This window comes from Neodiprion lecontei, chromosome 1 (assembly GCF_021901455.1).
Source record: "Neodiprion lecontei isolate iyNeoLeco1 chromosome 1, iyNeoLeco1.1, whole genome shotgun sequence".
Taxonomy (NCBI): domain Eukaryota; kingdom Metazoa; phylum Arthropoda; class Insecta; order Hymenoptera; family Diprionidae; genus Neodiprion; species Neodiprion lecontei.
In genome coordinates, this window is record NC_060260.1 from 11677429 (window position 1) to 11696642 (window position 19214).

The 19214-nt window shown below is 38.6% G+C and overlaps 3 long non-coding RNA genes across 3 annotated transcripts; 1 reads left to right on the forward strand and 2 right to left on the reverse strand.

The window, feature by feature from the left end:
* Window positions 1-25: 25 nt before the first annotated feature.
* Window positions 26-3416, forward strand: LOC124293994. Its single transcript, XR_006903861.1, has 5 exons — window positions 26-1281; window positions 2591-2674; window positions 2781-2856; window positions 2940-3005; window positions 3358-3416. It is a non-coding gene; the product is annotated as an uncharacterized LOC124293994 (long non-coding RNA).
* Window positions 3417-13858: 10442 nt separating this feature from the next.
* LOC124294932 lies at window positions 13859-14992 on the reverse strand. The gene is made up of 5 exons (XR_006904825.1): window positions 14925-14992; window positions 14601-14684; window positions 14419-14494; window positions 14270-14335; window positions 13859-13917 (listed from the first exon to the last, which is right to left on the reverse strand). It is a non-coding gene; the product is annotated as an uncharacterized LOC124294932 (long non-coding RNA).
* Window positions 14993-15386: 394 nt separating this feature from the next.
* On the reverse strand, window positions 15387-17263 carry LOC124294933. The gene is made up of 3 exons (XR_006904826.1): window positions 15994-17263; window positions 15665-15777; window positions 15387-15424 (listed from the first exon to the last, which is right to left on the reverse strand). It is a non-coding gene; the product is annotated as an uncharacterized LOC124294933 (long non-coding RNA).
* Window positions 17264-19214: the final 1951 nt, after the last annotated feature.

Sequence of the window (19214 nt, forward strand, 5' to 3'; positions counted from 1 at the left end):
TCAACCTCCTGCATCCTGCGCTCCGGGTCCGCTACGTGGTGAAACTTGACTTCCAAGACGAGTGCTCCGTAATTTCTGCGCTCAACGGCGACTACCTGCAGGAACTCGACTTCCAGGACAAGCGCTCCGTAGTTCCTGCGCTGCAGGTCCGCGCTGCCTGGTGAAACTCGAGTTCTAGGACAAGCGCTCCGTAGTTCTGACTGTCCAGGTCCTTGACCTGACGACTTTTGACCTTACGGATTATTTTCAGGTTTACAAGTTTGATTATTGGAAACGTCATGTTTTTTACTATCAAACCAGTATTCATGCTTCATATAACATGTTGAATCGAACCCAAAAACCGAACGACCAGGATCAACAAATTGTAATTGATGAGTGGTACATGACAATACCGTCGTTCCATTATAGCTAAAATTGCTGTGCGTAGTGTTTCAAATCTGTCAGCACTTAGCTGATTGTTCTGTGGTATTTTTTCACGAAATTTATTGTCATAAAATCGCAATACGTTATACCTACGTGCATGTGTAAACGTAATTTGTAGCATTATGTAGAAAAAATTTTACGGGCAGATTCGGTTTGCGTCACATGCACAAAGACAGTGTTGATTCTGTATACAATGAAGCAAATACCAGAACTTTTTGGGGAGTGATCGTGCCCCAGTCACCCCTAAAACTATGTCATCTGGTAAAACACTGACAACGAGGAAGCGAGCGTACGAGCACAAAAACCAGTTACACTAGGCATCCGACCCCGAGCAAGCTTTGGCGACAAAACTTACGCACTCCATTTTTCTTCCCAATTCGAGATTCCAGTAGCGAGGCGCTTCAATGGCCAGCTCATCACTTCGCCATTTTAAGACAATTGATGACATGAAAATTTTTTTGGTAGTTTCCAAATGTGAGTTGAAATACACTCGAAATTTTAGATAGCTTCGTTAGTTATCTCTCATTAGAAAATAAATAGACAACAATGAACGTTTCGCTTAAAAATGATCGTATTTGATTGATTTGAAGGAAAATATGTGTACTTTTCTCGATCTTTCATATGGCAGCATTTAAAGAACCCGGTTTCCACTTTGAACCGACACGAAAGATATTTTTTGTCCATTATCTGATTTTATTATTCACCTTTTTTCGGTGTTACTTGAATATTTAGTTATACAATTATTGATTGCTTTCAGTTTTCAACCATTTGTATACCATAATAATATAAATGCAATAATTATGATCAACTATTTTCATGTAAACCAATAACAAAAAGCTATGTGACTATTTGTGCACGGTGAGTATAAAATTTTTTTAATATTTAATGGTAATTGTGATTCTGTTAATCTAAACGTTTTTAAACTTGTAATGTTTATAACAAATTATTCCAATCCATTTTTGGCGCAAGCCCAAATTTTCTCATAATCTTCTTGGTAAAATGTGTTTATGAAAAAATTATATTAATCCTTACACAATATTTTTGATGTGTTCTAATACTGGAAATATTTGTTAGTATTTGAGGTATAACCCGAGGTGATAAGCGGTGGTCGTCGGACGTAGTTGAAGGTGATCAGAGGTGGTTAGAGATGGTTGCGGGTGATCAAGGTGGACGAGGATTTGTGCTAGGTGAGTGGAACATTCTTATGATATTTGATGGCAATGGTGATTGTATTTGATATTTAATTTTGCAAACTTGTCATGCTTACAATAAATTATTTCAATTCATTTTTCGCGCGAACACAATTTCAGTATATATAAATGCGCTAATGAAATTTATAATATAATTGATTAGTTGATTAATTACATTAATCCTAACACAATATTTTTGATGTGTTCTTATACTGAAAATATTTATTACTATTCCAGGTATAACCCGGGGTGGTTATCGGTGGTTGTTGGAGGTGGTCGGAGGTGGACGAGGAGGAGGACGATGAAGACGAAAAGAACAAGGTGGAGGAGGAGGACGAAGATTTGTGCTCGGTAAGTAAAAGATTTTTATAATATTTGATGGCAATTGTAAGTATATTTCATCTAAAATATTTCAAACTTGTCATGTTTACAATAAATTATGTTAATTCGATGTTCGCGAAGCACATATTCAGTAGCTATGAATGCGCTAATAAAATTTTAATAATTTTTTTATAATTTTCCCATAATCTTTTGAGCAAAATGTGTCAGTAAAATAATTATATTGATCCTTACACAATATTTTTGATTTGTTTTTATACTGAAAATATTTATCACTATTCCAGGTTTAACCCGAGGTGGTTATCGGTGGTTGTTGGAGGTGGTCGGAGGTGGACGAGGAGGAGGACGAGGAAGACGAGGAGAACAAGGTGAACAAAGAGGACAAGGATCAGTGCTCGGTGAGTAAAACATTTTTATCATATATGATGGCAATTGTAAGTATATTTCATCTGAAATATTTCAAACTTGTCATGTTTACTATAAATTATTTCAATTCATTTTTCGCGCGAGCACAAGTTCAGTGAATATGAATGCGCTAGTAAAATTTATTATATAATTGATTAGTTAATTAATTACATCAATCCTTACACAATATTGTTGATGTGTTCTTATACGGAAAATATTTATTACTATTCCAGGTATAACACGAGGTGGTTAGCGGTCGTCGTTGGAGGTGGTTTGAGGTGGTTACGGGATGGTTGCGGGTGATCGAGGATTCCAAGGTAGGCATCTTAGATTTACGAGCAAAGTCTGATTAGTACTTTGTCAATCTTGTGAGACCTATGAGATAAGTTCCTAACCAGACAAAAATATATTGAGAATTTACAGTATTTGACAACAGTGATACCTTATCGCATGGACAATGGCCCACCTCATAATCAAGCTTTAAAAGTCCTCATTAAGAGTAAGTTTTACAAGTTCTTGGTAACAGTACCAACAATTACTTAATAACTTCATTCTAAATTAATAATATGTTTTTGTTTTCAGTATTAAAGGCTATTAATGAGGATAGTCCAACGGTGCCCACATTATTAACGGACTACATATTGAAAGGTGGGTTGATTTCTTTCACCTTGTCTTGAATCCGTGCGAGATAAACACTTGTAAATTTCACGGTCCAGTTATTATCATGAGGTTGAAGTTCGTAATGTTATTCAGGCGATGAATTTTTAGAAAAACTTGGAATACAACTTCAGGATTGTCTGAAAATAAGTAAACCGTAATAAACCAAATAGTAATCATATAAAGTTATCAGTAATAAGCAATTGCGGGTAAAATATTAGCTTACTTTTGTAAATATTTATGAATATAGCCTCTATGAATGTTCATTGTTGGTGTATAAGGTCTGGCAACGTACTCCTTTTTGTAAGAGATGTTGAAGATTTTTAACATAATTATGTTTCAGTTCTGTGCCCCACCTACTGATCCACTGGAACATATCCTCCGACGTGACATCGCTCTGCTACGTATAAAGAAGAAAAGATTTATTAAGATGCAAATTGCTCCTCTCTTCTTGCCATTGTGCTTTCAGCCATTGTTGTGCTGTGTGTTTAAAATTTAGGACAGTATATAATATAGAATAACAGGTACAGCTACGAATATAGCACTACAATAAATCTTATAGAAATGAGCTCTCATTGAGATTTCTCTGTATTTATAACTCGACGCGAGAAGGCAAAAATCAATGTAATGCCATCTGTAAGGTAATTTGACTCGCGCTTGCACAACGAGAACTCGTTGGGCATTTTGCGGTGAAGTTTGAAAAATTGTTGTACAAGAAATTAAATAACTATAAAAATGGATAAAAAATATTATCTCTAATTGTGAATGTAGCTAATACAGCTTTAACCGTATATTGATTATGTTAATGATCTATTGTTACAAGATCGGAATTAGATAAGCTCTCTAAATACTCTTTTCTAGACTATTAATTTATATCACGTATATGTATACTATGATTACCCTTGCCACGTTTTATGTTGCGCTTGTGTAATTTGTATATTATTAACCTTACGTTTTACTCTATTTGCGACAAGTTGTGAGTATTTCTAATTTCTTGGCAATTATTTATGTACATGTATGTGTATATATGTATATGTATACTTATGCATGTGTATATACATATGTACACACATTTAAAACTAGATTTTTACAATAAACACAGAGGTTTTAGTATATTCACATACGGATTTCTGTGTATAGGTATACTTGAACTAAAATATCCTTATCTCTAACACGGAGTATTTCGTAATTCGCATTTGTTCTTGTAACCCAATGTCCTGCATACGATGGCAAAAATCAAGATCCAACTTAATTGAGTCTCAAAGCCCTGTTGACATAAAAGCAGCTATTTGATAGAAATTATAGTTTATAGTTTACACAGCCCATTGCATGATATTTCATTATAAATACGTATGTTTCAATGTATTTAGGAATAATTTATCAAATGTACAGAGGTCATGTGCAAATAATAAATGAATTCGACCGCAGTTTGACGTATTCATTAGAGCTTTAACAACAAATTTAAGCTTTGTTACTTCTTTTATTTCAATATGGATAATCAAAAACATTTCCGACTATTCGTACTGTGGAAGCATGGGGATTAAACCAAATGTAGCAAAAGATTAGAAACAGTGATGTAGAGTACGGGTATTTTTCTAATAATGCAAACACGTGCCGCTAGCTTAGTTTTGACATATCTAGAATACCACGCCTTGCGAATTAGCTTTCCAGACAGAGATGAATGATGAATTTTAAGGACTGCATTATCGTTGTTGAATACTCTATGCCTCGTGGAAAACGAAAATCTGTAACGATAAAATTGATGCACCGGATCATCGTCGACTTTAACTTTTGAAATGTCCTACCATTTCCGAACACCTCCAACCATCCTATTTACCTATATTACTAGATTAGCTATGATATGAAAAGAGAAGAATTATTCATTTCGAAATGGGATTCTATTCGACGCGCGCACGACGTATTTCATAACATTGATATTCCGATGTATTCCATAACATAAATATTCATAAATATTCCAACAACTTTTCATTTGCTCTCGCGATCTTGGATTTTCGTAGGCATAGAATCGAAACGCTGTTTTAGCTAGTCGCAAGTGAAGTATCTACGTTGGGTAGAGAAGCCGAATAGTTTTTCGAAAAGTGTTTGAATGGAAAAAAATTCAGAGTAACTGTAATACATCACGGATGCGCCAATTTTGATTAAGATGAAATGGATTCTCCGTACATGAGACAGTATTTAACGCAGCGTAGTGATTTAAAGACCTAAGAAGGTGACAGGAAGAGAAGGAACGAGGCTTCTTAACACTTCGAGTGTATTTTAACACACATTTGAAAGGTACGAGCAAAATTTTTCATCATCCAACTGTCGCAGAACGGCAGCGTTATCAGCTGAGCCGTTAACTGAAGGATATATCTTCAGTCAACGGCTGACCATCGAAGGGCCTGGCCGCTTGAGTATGGAATCGGCAGGAGAGATAAAGTGCGTATTTCTTGTATGAAATGTGAAAACTAAAATCATTATACATCGTATCATATTATCATACATCGTACATCATACATCATACATCATACATCATCATACATAGTATTAAAGGTCGAAACCAAAGTTCGGATGTCGGATGTTCAGAAAGTGACGTCACCAATTCAGAATCAGCTAGCCGAATTCCTCAGTCTGGAAACAACCGCGCAGTAGAGCGGACGGATGAGAGTCGCGCTCCGCAAATTTCGAGCACCGTGTTCTCAACCTCTCGGATCCCGCGCTTCGGGTCCGCTACGTATTTCGAGTACCGGGTTCTCAACCTCCCGGATCTACAATAAATTATTTCAATTCGTTTTTCGCGCAAGCCGAAATTCAGTAGCTGTCAGTCCGCTAATAAAATTTCTCGACTTCCAGGATGAGCGCTCCGTGGTTCCTGGTTCACGTTTACAATAAATTATTTCAATTCGTTTTTCGCGCAACCCCAAATTCAGTAGCTGTCACTGCGCTAATAAAATTTCTCGACTTCCAGGATAAGCGCTCCGTGGTTCCTGGTTCACGTTTACAATAAATTATTTCAATTCGTTTTCCGCGCAAGCCGAAATTCAGTAGCTGTCAGTCCGCTAATAAAATTTCTCGACTTCCGGGATAAGCGCTCCGTGGTTCCTGGTTCACGTTTACAATAAATTATTTCGATTCGTTTTTCGCGCAACCCCAAATTCGGTAGCTGTCAGTCCGCTAATAAAATTTCTCGACTTCCAGGATAAGCGCTCCGTGGTTCCTGGTTCACGTTTACAATGAATTATTTCAATTCATTTTTCGCGCAACCCCAAATTCGGTAGCTGTCAGTCCGCTAATAAAATTTCTCGACTTCCAGGATAAGCGCTCCGTGGTTCCTGGTTCACGTTTACAATGAATTATTTCAATTCATTTTTCGCGCAACCCCAAATTCGGTAGCTGTCAGTCCGCTAATAAAATTTCTCGACTTCCAGGATAAGCGCTCCGTGGTTCCTGGTTCACGTTTACAATAAATTATTTCAATTCGTTTTTCGCGCAAACCGCAAACCCAAATTCGGTAGCTGTCAGTCCGCTAATAAAATTTCTCGACTTCCAGGATAAGCGCTCCGTGGTTCCTGGTTCACGTTTACAATAAATTATTTCAATTCGTTTTTCGCGCAACCCCAAATTCGGTAGCTGTCAGTCCGCTAATAAAATTTCTCGACTTCCAGGATAAGCGCTCTGTGGTTCCTGGTTCACGTTTACAATAAATTATTTCAATTCGTTTTTCGCGCAAACCGCAAACCCAAATTCGGTAGCTGTCAGTCCGCTAATAAAATTTCTCGACTTCCAGGATAAGCGCTCCGTGGTTCCTGGTTCACGTTTACAATAAATTATTTCGATTCGTTTTTCGCGCAACCCCAAATTCGGTAGCTGTCAGTCCGCTAATAAAATTTCTCGACTTCCAGGATAAGCGCTCCGTGGTTCCTGGTTCACGTTTACAATGAATTATTTCAATTCATTTTTCGCGCAACCCCAAATTCGGTAGCTGTCAGTCCGCTAATAAAATTTCTCGACTTCCAGGATAAGCGCTCCGTGGTTCCTGGTTCACGTTTACAATAAATTATTTCAATTCGTTTTTCGCGCAAACCGCAAACCCAAATTCGGTAGCTGTCAGTCCGCTAATAAAATTTCTCGACTTCCAGGATAAGCGCTCCGTGGTTCCTGGTTCACGTTTACAATAAATTATTTCAATTCGTTTTCCGCGCAAGCCGAAATTCAGTAGCTGTCAGTCCGCTAATAAAATTTCTCGACTTCCGGGATAAGCGCTCCGTGGTTCCTGGTTCACGTTTACAATGAATTATTTCAATTCATTTTTCGCGCAACCCCAAATTCGGTAGCTGTCAGTCCGCTAATAAAATTTCTCGACTTCCAGGATAAGCGCTCTGTGGTTCCTGGTTCACGTTTACAATAAATTATTTCAATTCGTTTTTCGCGCAAACCGCAAACCCAAATTCGGTAGCTGTCAGTCCGCTAATAAAATTTCTCGACTTCCAGGATAAGCGCTCCGTGGTTCCTGGTTCACGTTTACAATAAATTATTTCAATTCGTTTTTCGCGCAAGCCCATATTCGGTAGCTGTCAGTCCGCTAATAAAATTTCTCGACTTCCAGGATAAGCGCTCCGTGGTTCCTGGTTCACGTTTACAATAAATTATTTCAATTCGTTTTTCGCGCAACCCCAAATTCGGTAGCTGTCAGTCCGCTAATAAAATTTCTCGACTTCCAGGATAAGCGCTCCGTGGTTCCTGGTTCACGTTTACAATAAATCATTTCAATTCGTTTTTCGCGCAAGCCCGTATTCGGTAGCTGTCAGTACGCTAATAAAATTTCTATAACTTTACAATCTTCTCATAATCTTTCTGGTAGATAATATCGATACAAAAATTATATCAAACCTTACACATTATTTTTGATTTGTTCTCATGCTGAAAATATTTATTAGTATTCGAGGTATAACTCGAGGTGGTTGGCGGTCGTCGGAGGTGGACGAGGAGGAGGACGAGGAGGACGAGGATTTGTGCTGGGTGAGTAAAACACTTTTATAATATTTGATGGCAATTGTAATTATATTTCATCTGAAATATTACAAACTTGTCACGTTTACAATAAATTATTTCAATTCATTTTTCGTGCAAGCACATATTCAGTAGCTATGAATAATCTTATACAATTTATTATATTATTAATCAATTAATTGATATCCTTATAATATTTGATGGCAATTGTAATTATATTTCATCTGAAATATTACAAACTTGTCACGTTTACAATAAATTATTTCAATTTATTTTTCGTGCTAGCACATATTCAGTAGCTATGAATAATCTTATACAATTTATTACATTAATCCTTACACAATATTTTTGATATGTTCCTATACTAAAAATATTCATTACTATTCCAGGTATTACCCCAGGTGGTCGGAGCTGGACGAGGAGGAGGACCAGGTGGACGAGGAGGAGGACGAGGTGGACGAGGAGCAGGCGGGGTGGGTCGTGGGAGAGGACCTCTCCTCTCCTCAGAGGAGGGGCGGGGGAGGGGCAGGGAAGGGGGAGAGGTGGGCGGGGAGGGGGAAGGGAAGGGAAGGGAGGGGGAGAGGTGGGCGGGGAGGGGGAAGGGGTGGGAGGGGGAGGGGCGGGGAAGGGGTCGGGGGAGGGGCGGGGAGGGGGAGGGGAAGGGGGAGGGGCAGGGAGGGAGGGAGGGAGGGTGGGAGGGCGGGAGGGAGGGCGGGCGGGCGGGAGGGAGGGCGGGAGGGAGGGAGGGCGGGCGGGCGTGTAGGGGGGCGGTACTGCTCTATTAACATCATGCATCGACATCCGTCCTCCACTCTCTCCCTCCCGCCCGCCCGCCCGCCCACCCCTCCCGCCCTTCCGCCCTCCCGCCCTCCCTCCCTCCCGCCCGCCCTCCCGCCCTCCCGCCCTCCCCCTCCCCCTCCCCCCTGCCCCTCCCCCTCCCCCTCCCCCTCCCCCTCCCCCTACCCCTCCCCCTCCCCCTCCCCCTCCCCCTCCCCCTCCCCCTCCCCCTCCCCCTCCCCCGGCCCCGCCACCGCCCCGCCCCTCCCCTCCCCGCCCCCTGCCCCTTCCCCTCCCCTCCCCCTCCCTTCCCCGCCTACCTCTCCCCCTTCCCTGCCCCACCCCCTCCCCGCCCACCTCTCCCCCTTCCCTGCCCCTCCCCCGCCCCTCCTCTGAGGAGAGGAGAGGTCCTCTCCCACGACCCACCCCGCCTGCTCCTCGTCCACCTCGTCCTCCTCCTCGTCCACCTGGTCCTCCTCCTCGTCCAGCTCCGACCACCTAGGGTAATACCTGGAATAGTAATGAATATTTTTAGTATAGGAACATATCAGAAATATTGTGTAAGGATTAATGTAATTAATCAATTATTGATTAATGTAATAAATTGTATAAGATTATTCATAGCTACTGAATATGTGCTTGCACGAAAAATGAATTGAAATAATTTATTGTAAACGTGACAAGTTTGTGATATTTCAGATGAAATATAATTACAATTGCCATCAAATATTATAAGAATATTAATTAATTGATTATTAATATAATAAATTGTATAAGATTATTCATAGCTACTGAATATGTGCTTGCACGAAAAATGAATTGAAATAATTTATTGTAAACGTGACAAGTTTGTAATATTTCAGATGAAATATAATTACAATTGCCATCAAATATTATAAAAGTGTTTTACTCACCCAGTAGAAATCCTCGTCCTCCTCGTCCTCCTCCTCGTCCACCTCCGACGACCGTTAACCACCTCGAGTTATACCTCGAATACTAATAAATATTTTCAGCATAAGAACAAATCAAAAATAATGTGTAAGGTTTGATATAATTTTTTTATCGACATTATCTACCAGAAAGATTATGAGAAGATTGTAAAGTTATAGAAATTTTATTAGCGTACTGACAGCTACCGAATACGGGCTTGCGCGGAAAACGAATTGAAATAATTTATTGTAAACGTGAACCAGGAACCACGGAGCGCTTATCCTGGAAGTCGAGAAATTTTATTAGCGGACTGACAGCTACCGAATTTGGGGTTGCGCGAAAAACGAATTGAAATAATTTATTGTAAACGTGAACCAGGAACCACGGAGCGCTTATCCTGGAAGTCGAGAGATTTTATTAGCGGACTGACAGCTACCGAATTTGGGGTTGCGCGAAAAACGAATTGAAATAATTTATTGTAAACGTGAACCAGGAACCACGGAGCGCTTATCCTGGAAGTCGAGAAATTTTATTAGCGGACTGACAGCTACTGAATTTGGGGTTGCGCGAAAAACGAATTGAAATAATTTATTGTAAACGTGAACCAGGAACCACGGAGCGCTTATCCTGGAAGTCGAGAAATTTTATTAGCGGACTGACAGCTACCGAATATGGGGTTGCGGTTTGCGCGAAAAACGAATTGAAATAATTTATTGTAAACGTGAACCAGGAACCACGGAGCGCTTATCCTGGAAGTCGAGAAATTTTATTAGCGGACTGACAGCTACCGAATTTGGGGTTGCGCGAAAAACGAATTGAAATAATTTATTGTAAACGTGAACCAGGAACCACAGAGCGCTTATCCTGGAAGTCGAGAAATTTTATTAGCGGACTGACAGCTACCGAATTTGGGGTTGCGCGAAAAATGAATTGAAATAATTCATTGTAAACGTGAACCAGGAACCACGGAGCGCTTATCCCGGAAGTCGAGAAATTTTATTAGCGGACTGACAGCTACTGAATTTCGGCTTGCGCGGAAAACGAATTGAAATAATTTATTGTAAACGTGAACCAGGAACCACGGAGCGCTTATCCTGGAAGTCGAGAAATTTTATTAGCGGACTGACAGCTACCGAATTTGGGTTTGCGGTTTGCGCGAAAAACGAATTGAAATAATTTATTGTAAACGTGAACCAGGAACCACGGAGCGCTTATCCTGGAAGTCGAGAAATTTTATTAGCGGACTGACAGCTACCGAATTTGGGGTTGCGCGAAAAATGAATTGAAATAATTCATTGTAAACGTGAACCAGGAACCACGGAGCGCTTATCCTGGAAGTCGAGAAATTTTATTAGCGGACTGACAGCTACCGAATTTGGGGTTGCGCGAAAAACGAATCGAAATAATTTATTGTAAACGTGAACCAGGAACCACGGAGCGCTTATCCCGGAAGTCGAGAAATTTTATTAGCGGACTGACAGCTACTGAATTTCGGCTTGCGCGGAAAACGAATTGAAATAATTTATTGTAAACGTGAACCAGGAACCACGGAGCGCTTATCCTGGAAGTCGAGAAATTTTATTAGCGCAGTGACAGCTACTGAATTTGGGGTTGCGCGAAAAACGAATTGAAATAATTTATTGTAAACGTGAACCAGGAACCACGGAGCGCTTATCCTGGAAGTCGAGAAATTTTATTAGCGGACTGACAGCTACTGAATTTCGGCTTGCGCGAAAAACGAATTGAAATAATTTATTGTAGATCCGGGAGGTTGAGAACCCGGTACTCGAAATACGTAGCGGACCCGAAGCGCGGGATCCGAGAGGTTGAGAACACGGTGCTCGAAATTTGCGGAGCGCGACTCTCATCCGTCCGCTCTACTGCGCGGTTGTTTCCAGACTGAGGAATTCGGCTAGCTGATTCTGAATTGGTGACGTCACTTTCTGAACATCCGACATCCGAACTTTGGTTTCGACCTTTAATACTATGTATGATGATGTATGATGTATGATGTATGATGTACGATGTATGATAATATGATACGATGTATAATGATTTTAGTTTTCACATTTCATACAAGAAATACGCACTTTATCTCTCCTGCCGATTCCATACTCAAGCGGCCAGGCCCTTCGATGGTCAGCCGTTGACTGAAGATATATCCTTCAGTTAACGGCTCAGCTGATAACGCTGCCGTTCTGCGACAGTTGGATGATGAAAAATTTTGCTCGTACCTTTCAAATGTGTGTTAAAATACACTCGAAGTGTTAAGAAGCCTCGTTCCTTCTCTTCCTGTCACCTTCTTAGGTCTTTAAATCACTACGCTGCGTTAAATACTGTCTCATGTACGGAGAATCCATTTCATCTTAATCAAAATTGGCGCATCCGTGATGTATTACAGTTACTCTGAATTTTTTTCCATTCAAACACTTTTCGAAAAACTATTCGGCTTCTCTACCCAACGTAGATACTTCACTTGCGACTAGCTAAAACAGCGTTTCGATTCTATGCCTACGAAAATCCAAGATCGCGAGAGCAAATGAAAAGTTGTTGGAATATTTATGAATATTTATGTTATGGAATACATCGGAATATCAATGTTATGAAATACGTCGTGCGCGCGTCGAATAGAATCCCATTTCGAAATGAATAATTCTTCTCTTTTCATATCATAGCTAATCTAGTAATATAGGTAAATAGGATGGTTGGAGGTGTTCGGAAATGGTAGGACATTTCAAAAGTTAAAGTCGACGATGATCCGGTGCATCAATTTTATCGTTACAGATTTTCGTTTTCCACGAGGCATAGAGTATTCAACAACGATAATGCAGTCCTTAAAATTCATCATTCATCTCTGTCTGGAAAGCTAATTCGCAAGGCGTGGTATTCTAGATATGTCAAAACTAAGCTAGCGGCACGTGTTTGCATTATTAGAAAAATACCCGTACTCTACATCACTGTTTCTAATCTTTTGCTACATTTGGTTTAATCCCCATGCTTCCACAGTACGAATAGTCGGAAATGTTTTTGATTATCCATATTGAAATAAAAGAAGTAACAAAGCTTAAATTTGTTGTTAAAGCTCTAATGAATACGTCAAACTGCGGTCGAATTCATTTATTATTTGCACATGACCTCTGTACATTTGATAAATTATTCCTAAATACATTGAAACATACGTATTTATAATGAAATATCATGCAATGGGCTGTGTAAACTATAAACTATAATTTCTATCAAATAGCTGCTTTTATGTCAACAGGGCTTTGAGACTCAATTAAGTTGGATCTTGATTTTTGCCATCGTATGCAGGACATTGGGTTACAAGAACAAATGCGAATTACGAAATACTCCGTGTTAGAGATAAGGATATTTTAGTTCAAGTATACCTATACACAGAAATCCGTATGTGAATATACTAAAACCTCTGTGTTTATTGTAAAAATCTAGTTTTAAATGTGTGTACATATGTATATACACATGCATAAGTATACATATACATATATACACATACATGTACATAAATAATTGCCAAGAAATTAGAAATACTCACAACTTGTCGCAAATAGAGTAAAACGTAAGGTTAATAATATACAAATTACACAAGCGCAACATAAAACGTGGCAAGGGTAATCATAGTATACATATACGTGATATAAATTAATAGTCTAGAAAAGAGTATTTAGAGAGCTTATCTAATTCCGATCTTGTAACAATAGATCATTAACATAATCAATATACGGTTAAAGCTGTATTAGCTACATTCACAATTAGAGATAATATTTTTTATCCATTTTTATAGTTATTTAATTTCTTGTACAACAATTTTTCAAACTTCACCGCAAAATGCCCAACGAGTTCTCGTTGTGCAAGCGCGAGTCAAATTACCTTACAGATGGCATTACATTGATTTTTGCCTTCTCGCGTCGAGTTATAAATACAGAGAAATCTCAATGAGAGCTCATTTCTATAAGATTTATTGTAGTGCTATATTCGTAGCTGTACCTGTTATTCTATATTATATACTGTCCTAAATTTTAAACACACAGCACAACAATGGCTGAAAGCACAATGGCAAGAAGAGAGGAGCAATTTGCATCTTAATAAATCTTTTCTTCTTTATACGTAGCAGAGCGATGTCACGTCGGAGGATATGTTCCAGTGGATCAGTAGGTGGGGCACAGAACTGAAACATAATTATGTTAAAAATCTTCAACATCTCTTACAAAAAGGAGTACGTTGCCAGACCTTATACACCAACAATGAACATTCATAGAGGCTATATTCATAAATATTTACAAAAGTAAGCTAATATTTTACCCGCAATTGCTTATTACTGATAACTTTATATGATTACTATTTGGTTTATTACGGTTTACTTATTTTCAGACAATCCTGAAGTTGTATTCCAAGTTTTTCTAAAAATTCATCGCCTGAATAACATTACGAACTTCAACCTCATGATAATAACTGGACCGTGAAATTTACAAGTGTTTATCTCGCACGGATTCAAGACAAGGTGAAAGAAATCAACCCACCTTTCAATATGTAGTCCGTTAATAATGTGGGCACCGTTGGACTATCCTCATTAATAGCCTTTAATACTGAAAACAAAAACATATTATTAATTTAGAATGAAGTTATTAAGTAATTGTTGGTACTGTTACCAAGAACTTGTAAAACTTACTCTTAATGAGGACTTTTAAAGCTTGATTATGAGGTGGGCCATTGTCCATGCGATAAGGTATCACTGTTGTCAAATACTGTAAATTCTCAATATATTTTTGTCTGGTTAGGAACTTATCTCATAGGTCTCACAAGATTGACAAAGTACTAATCAGACTTTGCTCGTAAATCTAAGATGCCTACCTTGGAATCCTCGATCACCCGCAACCATCCCGTAACCACCTCAAACCACCTCCAACGACGACCGCTAACCACCTCGTGTTATACCTGGAATAGTAATAAATATTTTCCGTATAAGAACACATCAACAATATTGTGTAAGGATTGATGTAATTAATTAACTAATCAATTATATAATAAATTTTACTAGCGCATTCATATTCACTGAACTTGTGCTCGCGCGAAAAATGAATTGAAATAATTTATAGTAAACATGACAAGTTTGAAATATTTCAGATGAAATATACTTACAATTGCCATCATATATGATAAAAATGTTTTACTCACCGAGCACTGATCCTTGTCCTCTTTGTTCACCTTGTTCTCCTCGTCTTCCTCGTCCTCCTCCTCGTCCACCTCCGACCACCTCCAACAACCACCGATAACCACCTCGGGTTAAACCTGGAATAGTGATAAATATTTTCAGTATAAAAACAAATCAAAAATATTGTGTAAGGATCAATATAATTATTTTACTGACACATTTTGCTCAAAAGATTATGGGAAAATTATAAAAAAATTATTAAAATTTTATTAGCGCATTCATAGCTACTGAATATGTGCTTCGCGAACATCGAATTAACATAATTTATTGTAAACATGACAAGTTTGAAATATTTTAGATGAAATATACTTACAATTGCCATCAAATATTATAAAAATCTTTTACTTACCGAGCACAAATCTTCGTCCTCCTCCTCCACCTTGTTCTTTTCGTCTTCATCGTCCTCCTCCTCGTCCACCTCCGACCACCTCCAACAACCACCGATAACCACCCCGGGTTATACCTGGAATAGTAATAAATATTTTCAGTATAAGAACACATCAAAAATATTGTGTTAGGATTAATGTAATTAATCAACTAATCAATTATATTATAAATTTCATTAGCGCATTTATATATACTGAAATTGTGTTCGCGCGAAAAATGAATTGAAATAATTTATTGTAAGCATGACAAGTTTGCAAAATTAAATATCAAATACAATCACCATTGCCATCAAATATCATAAGAATGTTCCACTCACCTAGCACAAATCCTCGTCCACCTTGATCACCCGCAACCATCTCTAACCACCTCTGATCACCTTCAACTACGTCCGACGACCACCGCTTATCACCTCGGGTTATACCTCAAATACTAACAAATATTTCCAGTATTAGAACACATCAAAAATATTGTGTAAGGATTAATATAATTTTTTCATAAACACATTTTACCAAGAAGATTATGAGAAAATTTGGGCTTGCGCCAAAAATGGATTGGAATAATTTGTTATAAACATTACAAGTTTAAAAACGTTTAGATTAACAGAATCACAATTACCATTAAATATTAAAAAAATTTTATACTCACCGTGCACAAATAGTCACATAGCTTTTTGTTATTGGTTTACATGAAAATAGTTGATCATAATTATTGCATTTATATTATTATGGTATACAAATGGTTGAAAACTGAAAGCAATCAATAATTGTATAACTAAATATTCAAGTAACACCGAAAAAAGGTGAATAATAAAATCAGATAATGGACAAAAAATATCTTTCGTGTCGGTTCAAAGTGGAAACCGGGTTCTTTAAATGCTGCCATATGAAAGATCGAGAAAAGTACACATATTTTCCTTCAAATCAATCAAATACGATCATTTTTAAGCGAAACGTTCATTGTTGTCTATTTATTTTCTAATGAGAGATAACTAACGAAGCTATCTAAAATTTCGAGTGTATTTCAACTCACATTTGGAAACTACCAAAAAAATTTTCATGTCATCAATTGTCTTAAAATGGCGAAGTGATGAGCTGGCCATTGAAGCGCCTCGCTACTGGAATCTCGAATTGGGAAGAAAAATGGAGTGCGTAAGTTTTGTCGCCAAAGCTTGCTCGGGGTCGGATGCCTAGTGTAACTGGTTTTTGTGCTCGTACGCTCGCTTCCTCGTTGTCAGTGTTTTACCAGATGACATAGTTTTAGGGGTGACTGGGGCACGATCACTCCCCAAAAAGTTCTGGTATTTGCTTCATTGTATACAGAATCAACACTGTCTTTGTGCATGTGACGCAAACCGAATCTGCCCGTAAAATTTTTTCTACATAATGCTACAAATTACGTTTACACATGCACGTAGGTATAACGTATTGCGATTTTATGACAATAAATTTCGTGAAAAAATACCACAGAACAATCAGCTAAGTGCTGACAGATTTGAAACACTACGCACAGCAATTTTAGCTATAATGGAACGACGGTATTGTCATGTACCACTCATCAATTACAATTTGTTGATCCTGGTCGTTCGGTTTTTGGGTTCGATTCAACATGTTATATGAAGCATGAATACTGGTTTGATAGTAAAAAACATGACGTTTCCAATAATCAAACTTGTAAACCTGAAAATAATCCGTAAGGTCAAAAGTCGTCAGGTCAAGGACCTGGACAGTCAGAACTACGGAGCGCTTGTCCTAGAACTCGAGTTTCACCAGGCAGCGCGGACCTGCAGCGCAGGAACTACGGAGCGCTTGTCCTGGACGTCGAGTTTCACCAGGTAGCGAACCTGGAGCATAGAAATTACGAAGCGCTTGTCTTGGAATTCGAGTTTCACCACGTAGCGGACCCGGAGCGCCGGATCCAGGAGGTAGAGAACCCGGTATTTGAAATTTGCGGAACGCGATTTTCATACGTCCGCTCTACTGCACGGTTGTTTCCGGACTGAGGAATTCGGCTGGCTGATTTTCGTCTATATAGATGGATGACGTCAACACAAAAAAAATTTTGGGCGTTGTCACTTTCTGAACTTCCGAATATCCGAACATGCAAACTTGCATTTCGAACTTCAATGCTATGTATGATGTGACGTATGACGGATGATGATGTATGATGTATGGTGTATGATTTGATATGATGTTTAATGATTTTAGTTCTTACATTGTATACAAGAAATACGCTCTCCATCTTTCCTGCCGATTCCAGACTCAAGCTGTTGGGCCCTTCGACGGTCAGCCGTTGACTAAAGAATATTCTCCAGTTAACGGGCCAGCCAATACCGATGTCGTTCTGCGACAGTTGAATCATAAAAATTTTCTTTCGTACCTTTCAATTGTGTATTAATATACACTCGAAATTTTAAGAAACTAGGTTGTAACTATACCTATCAAAAAAAAAAAAATCGCCAACAATCACCTTTTTAGGTCTTCAAATCAGAACATTGCGTTAAATATTATCTCATATACGGAGCATCCATTTCATCTTGATCAAAATTAGCGCATCCCTGATGTATTACAGTTACTCTGAATTTTTTCCCTTCCGAACACCTTTCGAAAAACAATTCTGCTTCTCTACCCAACGTAGATACTTTACTTGCGACTAGCTAAAACAGCGTTTCGATTCTATGCCTACGAAAATTCAAGGTCGAGAGAGCAAATGAAAAGTTGTTGGAATAATTATGAATATTAATGTAATGTAATACACCGAGCGCGTGTCGAATAGAATCCCATTCCGAAATGAATAATTCTCCTATTTTTATATTATCGACGTATTATTGTAGATAATCTAGTTTGTCTCCTGGAAAACTTATAAAATTTATAGTATGCATCACGTATTAATCGTAAATGGATCATGTAATATATATTAATATCGTACATGGACCACACATACGTATAGACTTTTTGGTCTCCGCATCATTATTACATCTGATCTATTATTATTCATTATCTATGTATACATTCTTCTCTCGGGTACCTGTACTATTATTAAATCACTGTTTTGCTACGAATTTTGGAAGAAATATTTATTATTAATTTCTTTCATCGCCGACAAGTCGGTACGTACACACAGGCTTTGTACTGGCTTGGGCCTACCATTGCGAAGATTGTGTTACTCCGAAGGTGAATGTAGCCAGCATCATATCGAAATCGGTAACTCTCTGATGTTCTGCAATCAGATCTCAACTCTACCGCTGGAACATCTCAGGGAGCGCAAGCGCACGACGATTTTCGGTTGTCACACCAAAGCCCATTGGGTCAACTGTCTTTATATTCTTCAGTCAACGGTTATAATAACGAGGCTCCAATCCAAATATAATTTTCGTTTCATTGGCAGTATTTTGTCTTTGTAAAGCCAGATCAATATCGCAGTAGAAACATACAGACAGATTATAAAAAGATAGACGAGAGCAGCGCGTACGTACTCTGGCAATATGATGAAAAACATGTTCGAATCTGAGCACCGTTATTATAAAGTCAATGAGACGGTTCATTCTGCAACCTTGTGCAAGTCTGGTACCAATTCTCATCCGAAAATCAATCGGGAAATTATTTAGTCTGTACTCAACATAATTTAATTCGATATATCAAAGCGACAGACTCGTCAGGGTGGAGCAACCATCGCCGGAGGATTGCCAGACTATGCTATACCCTTCTCAGTACTATTGAAGGTGTCTTCCGTAGAAGTTGCAGGCTAGATCAAAAGACAGTACGGAAATATTTACTTACGCTTAGATCATTAAAATGAAGAAATTAGTGCCAACTTTGCCGTGGAATCAAGCAAAAATACCAGAGCCGGACCTTTCTGCACGTACACGT